The 18,463-nt window shown below is 41.7% G+C and overlaps 1 protein-coding gene across 7 annotated transcripts in view; it reads right to left on the minus strand.

The window, feature by feature from the left end:
• Window positions 1-18,463, minus strand: part of LOC120723060 (SRC kinase signaling inhibitor 1-like) — a 134,594-nt gene that overhangs the window by 102,785 nt on the left and 13,346 nt on the right. The window contains exon 1 of one of the 7 annotated variants that reach the window (XM_040014353.1): window positions 6,070-7,396. The exons of the other annotated variants lie outside the window; for them this stretch is intronic. The gene's annotated coding sequence lies outside the window, so the exon portion shown is untranslated. Of the gene's footprint in view, window positions 1-6,069; window positions 7,397-18,463 lie in introns of those variants that run through there. 7 annotated transcript variants of the gene reach the window in all.

An 18,463-nucleotide genomic window follows, 5' to 3' on the forward strand; every position in this document is an offset into this window, starting at 1 on the left:
AGGGATGGAAGTAGCGATGTTTTTCTTTAATGACCAGCAGGGGGCATTGTCTCTAGTTTCAAAAAAGCTTCGGACCATATAGAAGCGAGTGGAAATACACCCACCACCGCTCATCACCGATCTGTCGCCTCCCTAAACATATTCCTGAACGTTTTTGGCCTCAGCTGCTAGTTTTAAGTTTTATGAGGTTATTTTTGTTGGTTATGACCATTTTTTGAGTCAGACAGGAGGACAAACCCTGTAGTTGTTACGCTTTGAGAATGCAGTGTGCACCTCTTCATCATCACCTGACAGCAAAAACATTCAGCTCCATGCTTTCTAACAGGATTTTACTTGTTGTTCCACAGGGTGTGTACGTGTGTTTGTCACTGTAGGACTCTGCTGTGCACGGGGAGGGTACAATGAAGAGTGCAGAAGAGACAGATGATACGTTTCATGAATATATAAAAACAGAAGGCGTTAGTCAAACTGTAACCCTCGAGGAAGAAAGTCAAGAGCCAGGCAAATGTTATGACTTAATGCTGTTTGAGCTATTCTGCTGACATCCACCCACTTATAGCCACTAATTATGGTGGCTACATGATTCATTGTTGTCTGTGAGCCAGACTCTCCTGCTGGTTACTTTTTCTTTATTGTATGGGAAAAGAATTCCCACAGCAGCCGCAGCAGCAGCAGTAGTCGTAGCTCACTTGTGTTTTTTGTGTTCGGGCTACACATTATGCATTATAGAGCGTGGATATTGCTTCCACAGTGCACATTAACCCCATCTACACATCCTGTCGACGACAGCATAGCTCACTGGACACACGGGGACAATAGGACAATCACACTATGGCAAAAAAAACCCTGAAAAACCCAAACTGGTCTCACTTTACCATCTCAAACCCCCACAATGATTCAGTTCAGTGGCCTTGCAGCTCTCTTTCAGCTTCACTAATGCAGGCAGTCTCAGACAGACTGCAGTCTACCTCCGTATCTGCTCGTTATCCCTGATCTCCTCCATGCTGTTCATGTCCCCCGTCTCCACTTAGCCCTCGGCGTGCGAGGCTGACAGCTCAGTGGGCTCGGAGCCAGGGCCGATCATAGTGTCTGCTCCAGGTCAGCCTCCCTGCGGATATAGGGGCAACAACACCCTGATGGTCTGTCTAACAGGAGGCCGTGCCCCGGTGGCTCGGTGGGTCATGTTCCTGGAGCACTGTTGGTGTCACCTCTGACTTTCCTTCTTACATATTCGATGAGGTAGAGCTAATGACTGAAACCCGACTGGCAACTGAGCATGTCCACAAGCAGCAGCTACTTCTGCACAGCAGCTGCATGGCTAAAGGCTTCAGTAATGTCTACATTGATTGGTGCTCGGTGCTTAGGCATCAATTACATGGCTGTCTGGAAGCGAGGCACTCACAGGTGATTGTGTAAATCAGCGCGGGAATCATCTTGAACTGTGTAGTGTCTGCATCAGCAGTGTCAGCACAGTGACTTTTCACCATAAGATAAAGCCTTCCTCATGACTGAAGTTTTTAATCAAACTTCACTCAGGCAGTTTTTGGTTTTCTGCGATTATTTTCAGCTGAGGAACAAAGCACAGTTGGTGCACTACTGCAGAGGCGTTTCCGGGACTTTTTAAGCGAGTAACTCAATGAGGAGGAGCCCAATGGAAATGGGAATATTTGATCAAAACAGATACAGTGCAGACAGCTGGTGTAGAAAACATTAGGTATGATTTTGGGTTTTATGTGCAGCTCGTGGCCTCATACAGATGTATTATAGGAAAAGCTGCACTGCCCAGAGAGTTTAAAGATCACTTTGTGTTAGTAACTATTTTATAAAGTGCACAAGAAGTATTTAAAAATTTCACGTAAAGTAAAAGACATATTCTTAAAGCAACAGCACTTTTTATTACATACGTGATCATAACGATTATTTCATTCATGTGTTTATCACTTTAATGTTGCTTTTAGATGACTAACAATAAAGGATCATATTTCAGTGGATTTATTTTAAAATGTGCAAAGTAGGAAGTAAATAATTAAATAAAAGTAAATAAATATAATTTTAATAACTAGTTTTAATAACTAGTATTGCTTCTTCTGGGTTGGGGGAGAGTATTTGCCTCGAGCTAGGGTATTCAAATATCTGAGGGTCGCGTTTACGAGTGAGGAAGGTGGATTGGCATTCACAGTAGCACAATACTCCAAGTTTAATGATTGGATGTGGGTAGTTATTGAAAGAATAAGACTGCAGATCCAGCCACAGACAAGAGCTTCCTGCAAGGAAGGGTGAGGAACTCAGATATCTGGAGGGGTTTCTGCACCTTTGTGTCAAAAGGTTGGCATCTCGACCAGTATGTCTCCTAGATGTAGCTCTCAGGAGGTTTTTCAAACATGCACACTTAGGAGGAAACTCAGGGATAGACCCAGAAATCTACCTATGAACACCTCAGGATCCTCCAGGAGGAACTGGAGCACGGTGCTTGGCCTTCTACCACCACAACCAGATAAACAGAAGAAAAATGATGGATGGGTGGATGGATCGAACATGGATCGAGTACAAGTAGAAGTCAGCAGTATAGGATGAATGAATAAGTAGTTGAGAAAACAGACAAATGGACATTGAAAGTGTTCTGTGGTAAAGTACTTCAATTAAAGCATTAAGTTACATTCCACCACTTTTCTTTTCCATGTTTTCAATCAATGACATTAGGCAATTTAAGATTAACATTACTCTACTCCAATGCATCCCCTCTGGAAACGCCCCCGCCGATGAATATTTCAGCAACAGTGTAGTTTGGGCTTGAGCTGGCAAAGTCACAAAACCTGCATCTATAGAGTCAAATACCAGTCAAAGTGTATTAGGTCATTTTAAAATCCTCTTCCTGTAGAAGTTGTACTTCTACAACTACCTTTGCTGCTGAAGAATTTTCTGTAGATTGTGATTCAAGGTTCAGGAGAGCTGTGGCTTCTGCCTGTACAAGTTTTCCAGATATGCAGTAGATCAAGCTACGTCATGCTGACATTAAAGCAACTGTTGGTTCCTTGTTGGTTTTAAAGGACAGATTCTGGCCAAATGTATCATAAACTTTATGTTTGTCAACTGACGCTCCTTGTTGTTTTACAGGTTGGCATCAATTGTGCAACTAATTGTGCCACATCCAATCATGCTTTTGTGCATTTATCTAAGCGTAGGCATTTTCAGACAGCAAAGACATTCATTTTGTTAATTTTTTTTTTTTTTAGTCATGTGATAAAGCACACCTACATTTGAGTGACAGAATTATTGTTGATTATGTCCCTGGAAAACTTGCGTCCTGGTTCAGTTATTTGTTACTACAGACTCAGTGCCACTTAGTTGACCCATCCAGTGGTTTAATACTGTGGCTAATCTGAGTCTGCCAAATTAAGGTCGTCCATGACACAAGATCATCAGATCAACCAGCAGTAAATCAAAGTTCCTGCATTTCTTTTCCTTTTTGGAATGATTGCCTTTGTTTAAAAGCAGTCTAGTTGTTGCAGCTGTGAACCGAGGTCACTGCAGAATACATGAAAAACAGATTTGCTGGTGTGTAATTTAAAAGTTTCAACAATTTCCAGTGATTGCTGAAGAGACCACAATATATGTAGGTATGTTAGTCCAGTGTTTCCCAGGTGACAGATTTATATAGGCACACGGGCTTAAAATAATCATGAAAGTCTGAATTTGCACAAATATTTTCTATACTTTCTATACTTTCTACTTGCTTTTCTTTCTACACCAACTCCTACAATATCAAAGGCTGAACAACCCAAAAGACACATTTTAGACTCATTAAGGTTCTTATCTATATCAGATATTATGACATTGTGATGTTGCCTAGCAACCACAAATCAACAGAGTCAAATGACCCATATTTAGAAAGAATTAATGTATAATATCTTAAAAATATATCATTTTTATTTCACTTCTAATGTACATCTCCACTCCAAAACTTACACTATATGACAACACCCTCAGGTTGCTTAGCAACCACCTAGCAATATATATGACCTGTTTTTTTTTTTTTTGCACCTACAACACCTTATGAAAGCAACCTGTCCTTTTAATTCCATAGCGAAGATTTTTTTCTTTATGTCCAGAAACCTGAATTATACATAACATATTATAATGTCACCAAGTTGCCTAGCAACCACCTGGCAATGGGCAATGCCCATTTATGCAACTACAGCACCTTTTAAAAGCATTATATCTTTTTCATTTCTGATCCAACAGCACAATCAGCTGGACAATATTGAGGATCTCTCCAGTAGATTCAGAGAGAGGTTAAGTTTAGCAAACTGATTGCGGGTGGCATCTCTGTCTCTGATCGATAGAATATAATGCTAAAGACAGTTGCCAAATACACCTGGCAGCTGCTCAAGTTGAGCGTACGTATGGGAAACAGTCAACGGTGCGGTAAGTCCATACTTTCCTCAAACATGTTGCTGTCTTCACTTCAGACTGCATTACTAATTGTTTGTTAAATGGCAGCTGTGCAGCTCCGGCGTGTGTGGTGGGAGTGTGGGCCCTTGTTTGTGCTTTAAGTCCCCACAGCCTCACTGTACATATGTTTGGTAATTCCCACTCAAACTTTGTTATGCACTTATGGTTTTGTTAGTGAATCTTTTCACAGCCTCCTGTGTTTAAAACCAAAAAAAGAACAATCTGACGCTACTGTACGTGGCAATAAAGTGAGGTTTTTCCCTGTTGTTGCAGAGAGAAAAAATAAATAAATTTAACACCTCTGACAGAGTGTGAGGTCATCCTGCGTTTGTGCGTGAGTCTGTGAGAATCTGTAAGACTGAGAACACCACGGGCCAGTTTACAGTAAACCATCAGAAGCATCGGAGTCAGAATCAGTGCATGCAGCGAATGAGGAAAGTCAAAAATGTTGAGAGTCTTTTTAAACTGCACACATTTAATTTTAATACCAAGTGTTTCATAACCCCCGAACACAAAGAAGAATTGCAGCTGTTTGAAAAGCTCCATCCGAACACGAGGATTTGTTTCTGATCTTGCAGCTATTTGTCAGACAGCCCTGACTCTCTGCTAAGTGCTACAGATCAAAGAAATCAGAAGGAAAGCGTCAGCAATGACTCAGATTAAAACTTCATTCGCTTTGCCTTTTCCTCTCCAGGCCAGCGCAACTCCATTCCAAAATATTCCAACAAGAAAAAGGCCCCTGCAGTCTCGAGATGTACGAGGCTGATCTCGAAACCAGCATCAAAGTGAATTCTGAAGCCCCGCGCTCTGAGTCACCAGAAAAGAAAAATACAAACAGAGTGCTACATCCACTTCAAAAAGCTGAAGTCAAACTGGGAGTCAGAGGTGTTGCTCTCGTGAGGGTTTGTGCGCAAACTCGACACACCTCACAGAGGCAAAAGCAAAAAAGGAAATCTCTCAGATGAATCCTCAGATTGCAATGAAAGCATGTGTCAACCGCCCACCCTTCCGCCCACCCACCCCTCCAGCACGCTGCCTCTGTGACCAATACAAATTAATTTCACAAGAATGAATAATCAGTTCGCTTGGCCATTTGCATTTCAAGCAACCGCAGCGAGTCCCCTGAGCGCGCTCAGAACGAATGATTATTAACTCGGCCCTCTTGAGAAGACATAAAGTGTTGGGGAGGAGGGAAGGGGGGGCTAAATGTGCCTTTTAAGAGCTGGTTTTTACATGTGAAGTCTTAGTGGGCAGTGTCCCACGCACTGCTGAACAGGTGCTCAAAGTGAGTGAGTGAGCTGCCGTCCACGTGAAGGTCAAGCCAGGTTAGCTGGTCCCTGCACATGCACCGCTTACTTTGGTCTCCCCCGTTTCCTCCCCTCTGGCTGCTCCCTCTCTTTCCAGCTCTGATATCTCTTCTTTTTGCTTCTCTTGGGGGCTATGCAAAGAAGCCAGATAATCTTGGTGCATGCAGAGTGTTCTGCAGAGAGTGAGTGGCTGGATCACTAAAAGCGACAACACCCCCCACCCTCCCAAAAAAATAAATAAAAATAAATCAGCTGGTGCATAATGTGGCAGTTTGAGCCGAAAAAAATTGAATGAATGAAGGCAGCGTACCTGGCTCGTGGTCCTGTGCAGGTTGGTGTCCCCCTCTGGCCGAGGCTACATGGCACTGGTGGGTTTGTGTCTGCACGTGTGTGTGTGTGTGTGCGTGTGTGTGTGTGTGTGTATATGTGTGTGTGTGTGTGATGGAGCAAAGAGAGAGAAGTGAGTGCTGTTGAGGAGACGGGGAGAGTGCACAGTGCAGTGTAGAAGATTGGAGGCTGGGTACTCAGTGTGTGCTAAGACAGAGCCTGTGCATCTCTCCCTCTCTCTCTCTCTCTCTCTCTCTCTGTGAGTATAATCCTTTCCACAGTCTACAGGGACGAGCTGCAAATGAACCAGCTCTAGCTCTCCCTCTCTCTCCCTCCACTTCCCTCTTGTTCTGTATCTCAGCTTTGCACATGAGCCCCGAGCAGAAATACCCTCCCCGTGCCTCCACCTTGCAGTAGATAAGCCAGAATTGCAGAGAGCAGTGCTGCCCTTAATGACTGCTACAACTCTATCTCCCCACTTGCTAAGGTTTTTAACGACGCCACCGCGCTCGTTTGTGTCGCAGTGACTCCGAGTGATTAGGCCGTCTCTCCAGCTGTGCTATTTAGACATGCGTGTTTATTGTTTTTACGAGCACTTAGGACGCAGTAATACCTTCGGATGTCATTTCGGCGCTGACGCACTGATTTGAGTCGCGGCTTGTTTGTGAAGCGGCATCAGCTGCATTTGAAGTTTTGTGTACCCGTTTCTGGCAGCACGTTGAGATACACTATGCAAATGTTGTGAGTGACTCAGACCGTCTTTTATCCCATCTGGAAAAGTCTGGCAGCGTATCAAGACAGGCTCCATGCTACGTGTTAGAGAGGGTACTGACTACAGCGTTGGGTAATGATGTCTTGAGGTTAAACTTTCCAACTTTTTCATGTTGTCAGAGTTCAGTTTTCTAAAGTTAAAAGGGTCAACTCAACCAAATGTAGAAAGGTTTGCTGGAAGCAAAGGCAGCTTCCCTTCATTCTCATTTTGAAAGTTCAGTTCATGCTAATCGGCTAGCCCGTTTCCCCGCTTCATATTTATCTGAGGAAATTATGCCATCTACCATCAGTTTGTTAGTGTGCAGTCCTATTTTGAATTGGTTTTGCACATTTTGAAGATTAAACATTCAAATTTTTACCACAGTCATGTTGAATATTTTGAGCTAGAAGTTAAGTCTTATTTGGCTAACAAGCTAACAGCATTTAGCTTGGTCCAACAGCTTCATCCTGTAAATGTTATTGGTGCATTGCACAGATTTATCGCAAAGTAATAGCTACTAATAAAATATTAGAATTTCACCCAGAAAGAACTGAAGCTTGAAGTTCTTGGTGAACTGCACCACCTAGAAAACCATAACATTCGATAGTTAATCCATTGAAAAGAAGTCTTTATGTCAGTCAACTTAGCAGAGGAGTGGCCTATCAGCCAAGGGCCCGTTACTCATTTCTGTAACACCCTCAAGTTAGAGGTTCTGACGGTCTGTCAGACCACCGCCTTAATTGTAGCTGGAGAAGGAAGTTACATGAGCTTATGATCACAGTAGATCAAAACAAGAACTGAAGTCAACAGCAGCTAAATTAAAAACATGGAGATCAAGTGACTGTGCTGATGGTGTTCTTTGGGTCGTACATATTTCTCTCCCGGCTCAAGATGATGCCAGAGAGTTCGATTTTGGTTTCATCTGGCCACAGCACTTTCTCCCGAGCCTTCTCTGGATCATTTAACCTCCTAAGACCCGAACTCTTTCATGGCATGCATTTTTAATTTTCTTTGCTATTTGGGTTGCTTGGGACCTAAAGAATGTAATTTTTGTTTTTTGAGAAAAATGAGATCCACATATGAGGACATTTGTTTCAAATTTTGATAGAACAGTGGCAGTATAATGTCCTTGTAATGTAAAGTATTTTGGTCTAGACGTCCCAAAATGTGATGTCCACATATGTGGACGCCAGGTCCTAGGAGGTTAAAGGTGCCTTCTTGAGCGTGTGGATGTTGCAGGTGCTGCAAGATTTCCATTCATTACCAATGCTGTTCTTAGTGACTGTGGTCACAGCTGTCTCCAGCCTCCATTAATCAAGCTCCTCCCGTGTACTTATGGGCTGATCCACCATTTTTTTCCCCATGATCTTTCTCACCCTATAAGGCGAGATCTTGCATGGAGCTCCAGACTGAGGATGACTGATGGTCACTTTATATTTCTTCCACTTTCAAATAATCGCAGCAGCAGTTATTACTGTCCCACCAAGCTTCTCTTGCTGATGGTCTTGTAGACCACTCCAGACTTGAGCAAGTCAACTATCTTGAGTAAGAGCTCAAGAGCCAGGATTCAAATACAGATTTCATTTAATGACATGCAAATAAATGTTTAAGTTTGTATAAGTGTATATTTTTGGTTGATTTTCTGTCTCTCTGCATTAAAAATAAACTACAGTAAAGATTAGAGACTGTTAATTTCTTTGTAAACGAGCATTAATTATTTTTTAATTATTTCCCCATCTGTATGTGGTATTATTTATATAATAAAGCATGAGTGCGTCTCCTTTCTTCTACATGTGTGCGACCTCTGCCTTGTTTCCACCACACAATCCAATTCTGTGTCATAAAATTTTATATTTTCTAGTTTTCTTACTCCTCTGTGATAACAAGCTGAATATATTTGACTTTGAGACTGCTGGAGGGGAAAAATAAGACATTTGAAGATCATTAATATCAGTTCCAACCCCGCATAGTACACTATGCAATTATATTTTACACCAACTGAGAGCAAGGCCTCATCACCCAAGAACAGTGTGGGATCTTACTAACGCTCCTGCAGCTGAATGAGGACCAATCCCTGCAGTGAAAATCCGATTTTAGAGCAGGCAGATTTTATATTGAGCTGTATAACATAAAGTCATAAGACTTTTTTAAAGACACATTACTGTAGACAGTTAAAGGTTTTAATGAGCAAGAGAACTTGATACTGATGTTACCATTATGATTTTTTAAAGATAAGTAGTAAAATGCCACAATTGGGTTATAAACGAAGTACACCGCAGTTAAATAGATTTAATATTGCCACCGTGTTCCTGAGGTTTTGGGAAAATCTTCAAAACTAAGAATTCCAAAGTGAATTTCCTAACTAATGCTTGAAAAGGAACACTTATGTAGTCCCACCCAGGGCTGGACTGGTAATCTGACTTTGGGCTGATGGACTGGCCTGAAGGGCCTCTGCACCAAACAGTGACAGCAGTCCATTTGTTCACTGGAATACCCAATCATATCTCTTAATGCGACTGCACCCTCCCCTACCTTCGCTGTGCGCTCGTGCACCATGAAGAAAAAGTTAAGCGTGGAAGAAGTGACCAAAAGGTAGAGCTGAAAAGCTGAGAGAAAACAACATAAAGAAACTAAAAATAAATGCAGCAGTTCTGAAGATGTGAGGAAGAGACGGAGGAAAATGAAATTAACAAAACAGCAAAATAGAAAATAGATGGAGGGACATAATTAGCAAGATTCAAGGTTTCAGGTCAAATGAATGGCACTGCTAACAGCTAAAGTGTATTGTCAACTTATTACTGCAACTAAGGACAACAACCGTACCAACTTGATTAAAACATGTTTCAACATCTATAACGATACAAAAGCTTTAATGTTAATTTGTGAATGGCAGAGCGAACTGGACTTTCCTGAGCCCATGCAGTGATTTCCATCTCAGAATCATGTCTGTTTTTAAAGCAGCATCCAAAAACTATTTTCTGCATTGTCCCGTGCACACAGAAATGTCTCTAGATTCTTTGAATCTTTTGATTACGTAGATGATGAGATATTCATAATTATATGTTGAAGAATTTTTTCCAAAATTGTTCCACAATTTGTAGATGCAGGTTTTTGTAGATTTGTGAATATCTGACCTTCCTTGCCTCTGAGAAACCCGGGCTCTCTAAGAAACTCTTTTTTTATACCCAATCATGCCCGAGGGTTATACTATGAACCAAGTTCATCATGACTGTCTTTGTGTTGTTGGCTTGAAAAAACCTAAAACCCCAGTTAAAGCTAACTGTTATCCTGACTGTGATTATCAACTTTCCCTGTTAAGCTGGGCTCTCTGCTTCAGGCTCTGTGTGAGCTCACATAAAAACGGCTGTTTTGGAGGTATTATTTCTCACAAAATGATCCCTATGAGCGCCACCATCAGAGATGCTATCAGATGATAAAACGGTGATTAAAGATCTATAACGAAGCTAAAAAATCAAATAGTAAAATGCAACACTGTTGCAAATAAGACAAGAAATTAATGCTGCAGAAAATCGTTTATCACACATAGCGGTAAAATAAACGTTTTCATTCCAGTTAATTATTTTAGCACCGAGTGAGCTCTCAGTGCTGCTGTTTATTTCCAAGGTGAGCACCGCACATTAGGGCTCTCAAACTTTACACTGGACCCATTTAAACATTAAAGGTTAAAGTCTCACAGCCAAATAAAGAGATGTGGAAAGTATTTTAGTTGTTGGCAAATCAAAGTGAAATTAATTAAATTGATTGAACAGGTATTTATGGTGTGTGCTGTGTACTGGGAGCTGCATTTCCAGCAGTGTTAAAGAGACTCGGCAGCAGGTTAGAATCAAGTATAAGACATTTTCTGCATCACTAAATTAATACACGCACGGTTTCTGCCTCGTTCACTGGTTTTAGTACAGCTTAACTTGCCCATATAAAACATATTTCCCCAGCAGTGAATCTACACTTACAACACGCTGTGAATAAATGGACCAGTGAAAATGTGGCACTTCCAGCTGAGTTTAAACCGAAACTCGGAAAATATACTGCTCCCGACCAGGTTATGTGTTCAGCATAAGTTTCCATGGTGATTAAGGTAAAAAGAAAGCCACTTTTGTGACACAAAAAGCTCAGACTTTAAGCTCGACACAGCTCGCTCACCCTCAAATCTTACTTCGTAGTACATCCCTATGATCCTACTTTGTAGTACCATTTTCCAGTCTCTTATTGGCCCATGTTGCTGCCATCAAATTCAAACTGAGTTAATATAGTTCATAAAATATTAAAATGTCTCAGTTTAAACATTTGTTTTCTGTGTTCTGTTTTGAATAAAATATGAGCGTATGAGATTTGCAAATCATTGCATTTCGTTTACATTTACACAGCATCCCAACTTTTATGGATATCTGGGCTGTAGGCCAATATTGCAGTTGTTCCACTGGCCTGGTCCACTAACATGCGTGGCCCATGAAGTAAAATGAGTTTGATCCTGTTAATTCTCAGGACTGAAAGCCCGTTTTAGATGGCTCTCTTCAAGCTCTTGGGCATTTTATACCGGAAATCACTGCGTGGGTTCAGGAACTCTTGAACATAACAGCGTTGCAGCTGCATATATATTGATGACAAAAAAATAAGTAAAAGCAGAATAGGCCTTCTTTAAGCTGCTCAGGTATTTTTACAATAATTCCAGCTGTCGTGCCAGGTGGAACGAGTCAAAGGCATCTTCTCTTCACTGGCTGCAGATGTACTGCATGCTGCCTATTTATGTCAGTCACTTTCACTGCTATTCACTGCTGCAAGAGCAATCAGCAGCATAGAGAGCAAATTGGTCATGATGTTAAGATATGCCTTTTTCCTCTAGCTGGGCTTTCAGTTTGTCAGAGCTACATCCATCTGTATGTGTCTGTGTTTCTTTGCATGTTTAGACCAATTTCCTCTTCCTTCATGCCCACTCAAACGCTCCCGATTCCTAATTTAGCCCCAGAGTTTCTCCCCACCCACCCCCACACTCTCAGCCTACTCTGTGTGTATCCATGATGCTACAGAGCTCCAACATGTCAAACCACTCGCTTCGCCGGGATGGCTGCAGGATGGATACTGGAGCCCGGCGGATTATGAGTACGTCAAATTGGCAGAATATATTAGCGTCACGCCGATCACCATCACGTTTACCCTCACTGGTCAATTATCAAGATAGATAGCTCAAACAGATAATAGCCTGCAACGGCGCCTGCACCCATTTTCTGCTTAGTGGACAGTGGGGGATGAAGTGGGATGGTGAGGGGAAGGGAGAAGAAGGAAAGTAAACCCTGGCGTTGTTGTGATTGGAAGGAAATGTTACTTTCAGCAGAGCTAAAATCAGATCGGGCAGACAGGGATAGAAGAAGGGGAGAGGCAAAAAAAGAAGAGGACCTATGGTGCTGCATGCTGCATTTGGATGCAGGCTGGGGGCCCGGGTGGCAGAAATATGGAGGGAGAGGCACACTTGTCATCCCAATGAAATCATTCTCCAAGGCTGCTGAGGAAAGCGAGGGCTGCACAGAAAAAGATGAGATCCTGTGAGTGTCTGTGTGTGCGTTTTGGAGGAGAGGGGTTGCAGCTGTGTTTATGTGCAAGACATGTAGCGAGACAAGTGGAAGAGACCGAGAAAATACAACCGAGAAACTGTTTGCTGATTACATCGCGGAGGCTTATAGGCATGCTTCCCCTCACACTTCTCCGTGTTTGAAGATCCAAATCTTAAATCAGCTCCCACACATGAACAAACAACATGAAATTCAGCAACAAACATCCAGCCCAGTGATCCAAAAACAGAAAGAAAATCTGCTGTTCAGTACAGTGAAAGTTGCACTCGACTAGTTTCAGTGCAGGAGTGAAAGGGAAACAATTGCCTTAGATGTGATAATATTACACAACAATAAATGCATATGTAATAAAGTTCAAAAGGCTGTTGTCCATAAAACAGACGATGATATGCGACGGTGGACGTTTTCGACCAGCTGAAGTGCATCTGCCAAAACTGCTTCCCAGGCTTCCTCATGCTTCATTATCCGTGTCCAAAATCCCTCCCAGTTTACTGTGTAGTGCGCTACATTCTGTTTCTATGTGCAAACTATGAGCAGATTCACTACTGTGGAAAATCTGACTGGTCCTGGCATGTATAGATTAATCCCCCCTCCCTCCAAAAAAGACCTAATCAGATGGGAGTCTAAGCCCTGCCAGACCTGACCCAAATAGACCGGAGCGAAGCAGAGCCAAAGTGACCCACATAGAGAGAATATACAAACACCAAACTCATCCATCAGTTAATTTGATTGATTAACGGGTGGCAGGGATTGAGAAGAGCAGTGGCAGAAAGTCATATCCCCATGTTTGCACTCAGATATCGACCACACTCTTAATTAATCAGATTCCATTACGAACTCAACTCTCAGTTATTAAGAAAAAAAGAAAAGCATCATAACATGATTAAATTTTTTTTGCCATTTTTTAAAGGTACTCTTTGGCCACAAGTCCAGACTCACTCGCAACAAGATCTATAACAATTAAGTCCTAGTAGGTTTGGATACCTAAACCTGTGGAACAATCATTACCGGTGGTCAAAAACATTTACAGGTCTGGGTCGAACTCCTTCCTCGTTTATTTATTTCATTACTTTTTTAATCAGACTAATTTTAAAGTTTCAGAAAATCCCCTGTAGAAATGCTCATGTCCTTTAAGTTTAATAATGCACCATTTATTTTAATAATTTTTAAGTAATCGAGATTACACTTATCAATCAAAACATATGCACAGTAATTATGGGTTTTGCTTTAATCACATAGCTCTATATACAAACACACATGAGAGAAAGTAGTAAAGCTATTTGCTGCTGGACCTGTTTTAACTATAAGAAAGTTATATTCTCTTTTCTTACACATCTGTATTCTCTCTAAAGGTCAGCAGGGGGCAACTCTACTTTCTATGAAGCAACATGTGGCTCTTCAGCCGAATGCTGCTCGCAGCCACACATTAAAATGAGGGTTAACCATAACCTTACTAATACATATACTATATGTGATAATTTATCCTCCCAATCCCATTTACATCTGTCATCCACCTATCTGTTCCCCAACACCTGCGTGTGCTGCGCTTTAACTCCTGTTGTTTGATTGGAGGAGCTAAAATGGCTCTTGTGATGTTGACGGTTAGCGAGGTGAAAACATCTGTTTGCTTCTGTGACCTCAGTAAATATTTTCATGATACAGTCTAACTTGCTGGTTTCACGTCTTACTGACAACAAAATGATGTTTATTTTGTAATCCGGGCGCCACAGTAGTGCGATGGTTAGTGCTGTTGCCTCACAGCAAAAAGGTCCTGGGTTTGACTCCACCATGTGGCTACGTGTCTTTTCCCACGCAGTTACTGAGGTTAGGTTAAGTGGTGACTCTAATAGCCCTTTTCCACTAGTACCTGCTGGTCTCATTGTCTACTCTGTTTTGGTTGTTTTCCATTACAATGAAGTACCACCTTATGTGCAAAGGGTTGTTATAGAAATACAGCAGAAAGTCCTGTGACGACATTTGTACGCAACACAACAACGGAGGACATGGAGGCGATGGTACCACCGCTCAGCATGTGGCTTTTTTTAGACTCACGGACCACAGTGATGTTTTTTGTGTAGCCATTTCCGTTGTTGCCCGGTTTATGATTTTCGTGAAGGTCTCCTGACTCATCGAGTGATGCGACCGACCAGGCAATCCGTGGCGTGCAGTCTGTTGACTTAATCAGTAGAAGAAAAAGAAGGATTATACTTTGCTGTGGGATTGTCATCAGCCAATGAGCATGTAATATCACTCCATGTTTTGTCAGATCTCCTTGGTCATGTTACTGCTGAAAGCAGACCAGCTGAGAGACTCGCGGACACCCGAGCTTTTGTGAATTACTTCCTCTAGATGGATGCTGGTGACCAAAGGCTTTCTTTGGGTCATCTTGGCTCAAGAAGAACTAAACTCTTAGTGAGTTTGTGCTTTTAGGGAGAGTTGAAAAGACGTCACTGTGACGGAAAACACTTGTGTTTGATTATCTTGGTTTTATAATTGCCAGAATCGTCCAGCCTCATTCTTAACGTTTCATAAGGTAAAAAAAAAAAAAACTGCATAAAGTTCGATCTAAAAGTAAATTAAAGTTCAAATGTTACATTAAAACCGCTCAAACAAGTACAGTTTACTCACTTTAAGTCATTGCTTATGTCAGAAAGTGTGCAACATGTTATAGATGTGAAGATTACAGTCATTTCACCGCATTTGGTTGCAAAAACTCAACATTAGCCATCACTATTAATAAACCTGATGTGGTGAATGAATGAAAGAGAGAAAGATTTTACATCCAGCTTTTCCCCAGCTGAGGGAAATGACTTCCTGCTAGCTCTCCACACATGAAAAATAATTTCTAAGCTGTTTATATATGTATGGAAAAAAGCCATTGGGCATCCTGTGACCTGCAATTCTGACTGCAGCAAATGCATCCAAGTGCCTCGTTGCCCAGTGCTCTCTGCCAGCTTGGACTGCAGTGGAAAAGTGAGAAACTCCGGTAAACCTTTACAAAGCACAAAATAAATGATGCAATTTCACGTTCATTTAGAACGTGAATGTGTACTTCCAAAAATAGTTTGAAACATAAGACAGAGCCATCCATCAGACAAAACCTGAAAGTTAGTATCTGTGGACGAACATGATGCTATGGTTAACTGAGCCAAAACAAACTTTGTTTATTACCTTAAGCAGCAGCATCTAATAAAACCTGGGAAGTGCTTACGGTCTCAGACAGCTGTGAAATAAGAGCCCCAGAAAAGCAGCGAAGCACCGTGAAGCAACAGCAGTAAACTGAGGCGCTTCTGTCTGCTTCATCCTGCAGTACAGCATCATAACCTCAAATGTAAATCTGGCTGCAAACATTGACACTGAGAATAACAAGAGCAAAAGATTTGTGCTCACAACAGAAATCCACGTAAACACCAGGACCAAAGATTTCCCAACAGAACACTGCATTGTAACGGCGGGAGTGATGACATTCACCCATCAGTGGTTTTAATCTCTGTTTGATGTTTTCATTAAAAAAATATAAAAGACTAAATGCTAAGAGGTTTCGGGACTTGGCTGTACCATAAATTAACCTGCAGCACAAGTCCCCAAATGATTAAAGGTGGATTCTGGTAGGAAAAGAATTGCCTGCAGTTGCTAATCTGTGTGATTTATTTCAACAGATTTTCTTTTCTCAAAGCTGGAAGTACTGATTAGTTTTCTTATCAGGCGTTCGGCCTCATTCTTTATTATTTTTCTACTGAAAAATCTCTTTTTCACTTTGTGTAACAGTCAAACTACTAGTTGTTTCTGACCAGCAGTAAAAAGAAAACTGGGTAAGACTCTCAGCCCAGATCATGGCTGAAGGGTAGGCTGGGGTGGCACTGACACAACCACAGGCTGGAGCCACACTGGGAATGACGGCGTCACCTTTTTTTCACAGAAAGTGTACCATGTTAAGTATATCTATAGAATATGAAATATTACAGCCTGGAATGAAAGCTCTTGTTCTACTTGTAAATGCAAAACAATGCATAAACTTAAATGTGTCATTTGCCAGGTTCAAATGCTCCTTTGGTTCCTAAAAGCAAACAAACACAGAACAGTTCAAATCCTTTAAGCTCCAATAAAGTTATCAGTGTGGATGTTCTCTGTGCTTAACATCCATGTATCCATGAAAAAGCTGATAGTTCCTAACTAAAGATGATAACTTGTAACTAACTCTGTATGTAAGCAGCAACGAAGGAAGACAAGAGCATTGAGGAAATTCCAGGAGAGAGGCAGTTACTCCAGGAGAGCTGTAGAAGGTCCTTAACCCATCAGATCTGATATCTGCTCCTTTGTGCACTGCCAGAGCTGCAAAATGACCTCTAGCAGGACGCTGGTGTGAATATCTCTCACCAAACCTGAGGGCTCGACCTCTTTTAGTGTGCACTGTGCTTATTGTCTGGCACCGTGGAGCCCGACTGCCATTTTCCACAGAATAACACAATTGGCAGAACTGTGTTTTTCACAGATGAGAGCAGCTTTAAAAAGGCTCTGAGGAAGACTTGGACCATCATCGATGGTCCACGGAGGGACACAGATCTCTACAGGCTGGCCAACAGCACCCGACTGCCATCAGGTATCAGGATGAAATCCTTGGGCCACTGTCAGACCCTACACTGATGCAGTGGGTTCCACTGGGTTCCAGAACAGCCATGAGACATTATGTTTCGGTTCAACCGACACCTCTAGGTTTCACCTCTGACTGTCCTGGAGCTCAGCGATACCCTGATCAATATCTGAGAGGAGATCCTCCAGCACAACATCCATCATCTCATTAGGAGCATTGTCAGGGATGGATACAAGCATGTAGGGCCATGTGAACTCCCGAATTCCTGCGATGATATTTCGACAAAATGAACAGGTCTGCCAAATCTTTTATTTTTCACATTGATTTTCTAAGTATCTGTGAATTCAAACCTCTGCCGGTTTTCATTTTAATTTCCATCAAACGATGTGTCATTTTTTTCACTCCTAACCCATTACCCAGTCCAAATCAGTATCCAACAACGTATCCAACGTCTTTTTCCCATTGAGATCTGATGTGTTTTCAAAGTGTTCCTTTAAGTTTTTGGGGCGCTGCATGGTCATCTTTACCCGGTGGCTAGCTACAGCTATGTTTGGGATAATATAAACACACCAGCACAGTAAAGATTTAGGAGGAGGGTAACATAGCTCTCAATAAAAGTGATTGGCAAGAAGAAATTCCATCATGTGGTGAGAAAAACACCCACTGAAAATGAGCTCAAATGCAGGTAAGAGAAAGTCAGTCAATATGACCCGATCCTAATCTTACCTCTTAGTTGGACAAAAACTGATTCTTCTTTAAGGAGTTTAAATATTCGGTGCCCGGACCTTCATCAGTTTTCACAAACTTAGCTTAAAAACATGTTTGATTAGTGCTAGCTTTTTTTATATATAAAGAGAGACAAAGCACTGCAACATTTAGCATTTTTTAAACAAACGAACCTCTTTCAGCACACTTGGATCCAGAAACAGAGTCGATATGTCTTCATTTAACAAGCAGATATCATTTTTAAAAGATTTAAATGCATTAGAGATTCTTTTTGCCGGTATTAACTCTTATGACAAAGTTTTCCAAGTCTGTCTTCTAAACTTTTTTATACCTCACAGCCTTTTTCTAATGATATCACCTCCTCCCTCTGTCCTTCTCTAAGTCTCTCTCCTCATTTCAGAGATCCATTATTCCAGAGGACAGAAGCTTTTCATTTCACAGTCTGATCAGGGTTTAAGGAGGGCTACTCTGTGTAATCAGCTAATGAGCAGCTCGTTAACTGTTGCTCACTGTAATTTAGTCATCAGCGCTGCCGAGCGGTATTTGCAGCGTTTGCTTTCGGAGGACACGTGTCGGAGCTGTCACGCCAGCTTAAGAGATACCAAAGAGCAGAGGGAGATCTGAGCTGTCGTATAGCACATGTAGAAACACAAACTGCTCACAACAATTCCACATACAACCGCATGACGTGTGCAAGCAGATGGCGGCATCTAAGCAGGCTGTT

The sequence above is a fragment of the Simochromis diagramma genome, unplaced genomic scaffold, assembly GCF_900408965.1.
Source record: "Simochromis diagramma unplaced genomic scaffold, fSimDia1.1 OVJJ01000669.1, whole genome shotgun sequence".
Classification (NCBI taxonomy): Eukaryota; Metazoa; Chordata; class Actinopteri; order Cichliformes; family Cichlidae; genus Simochromis; species Simochromis diagramma.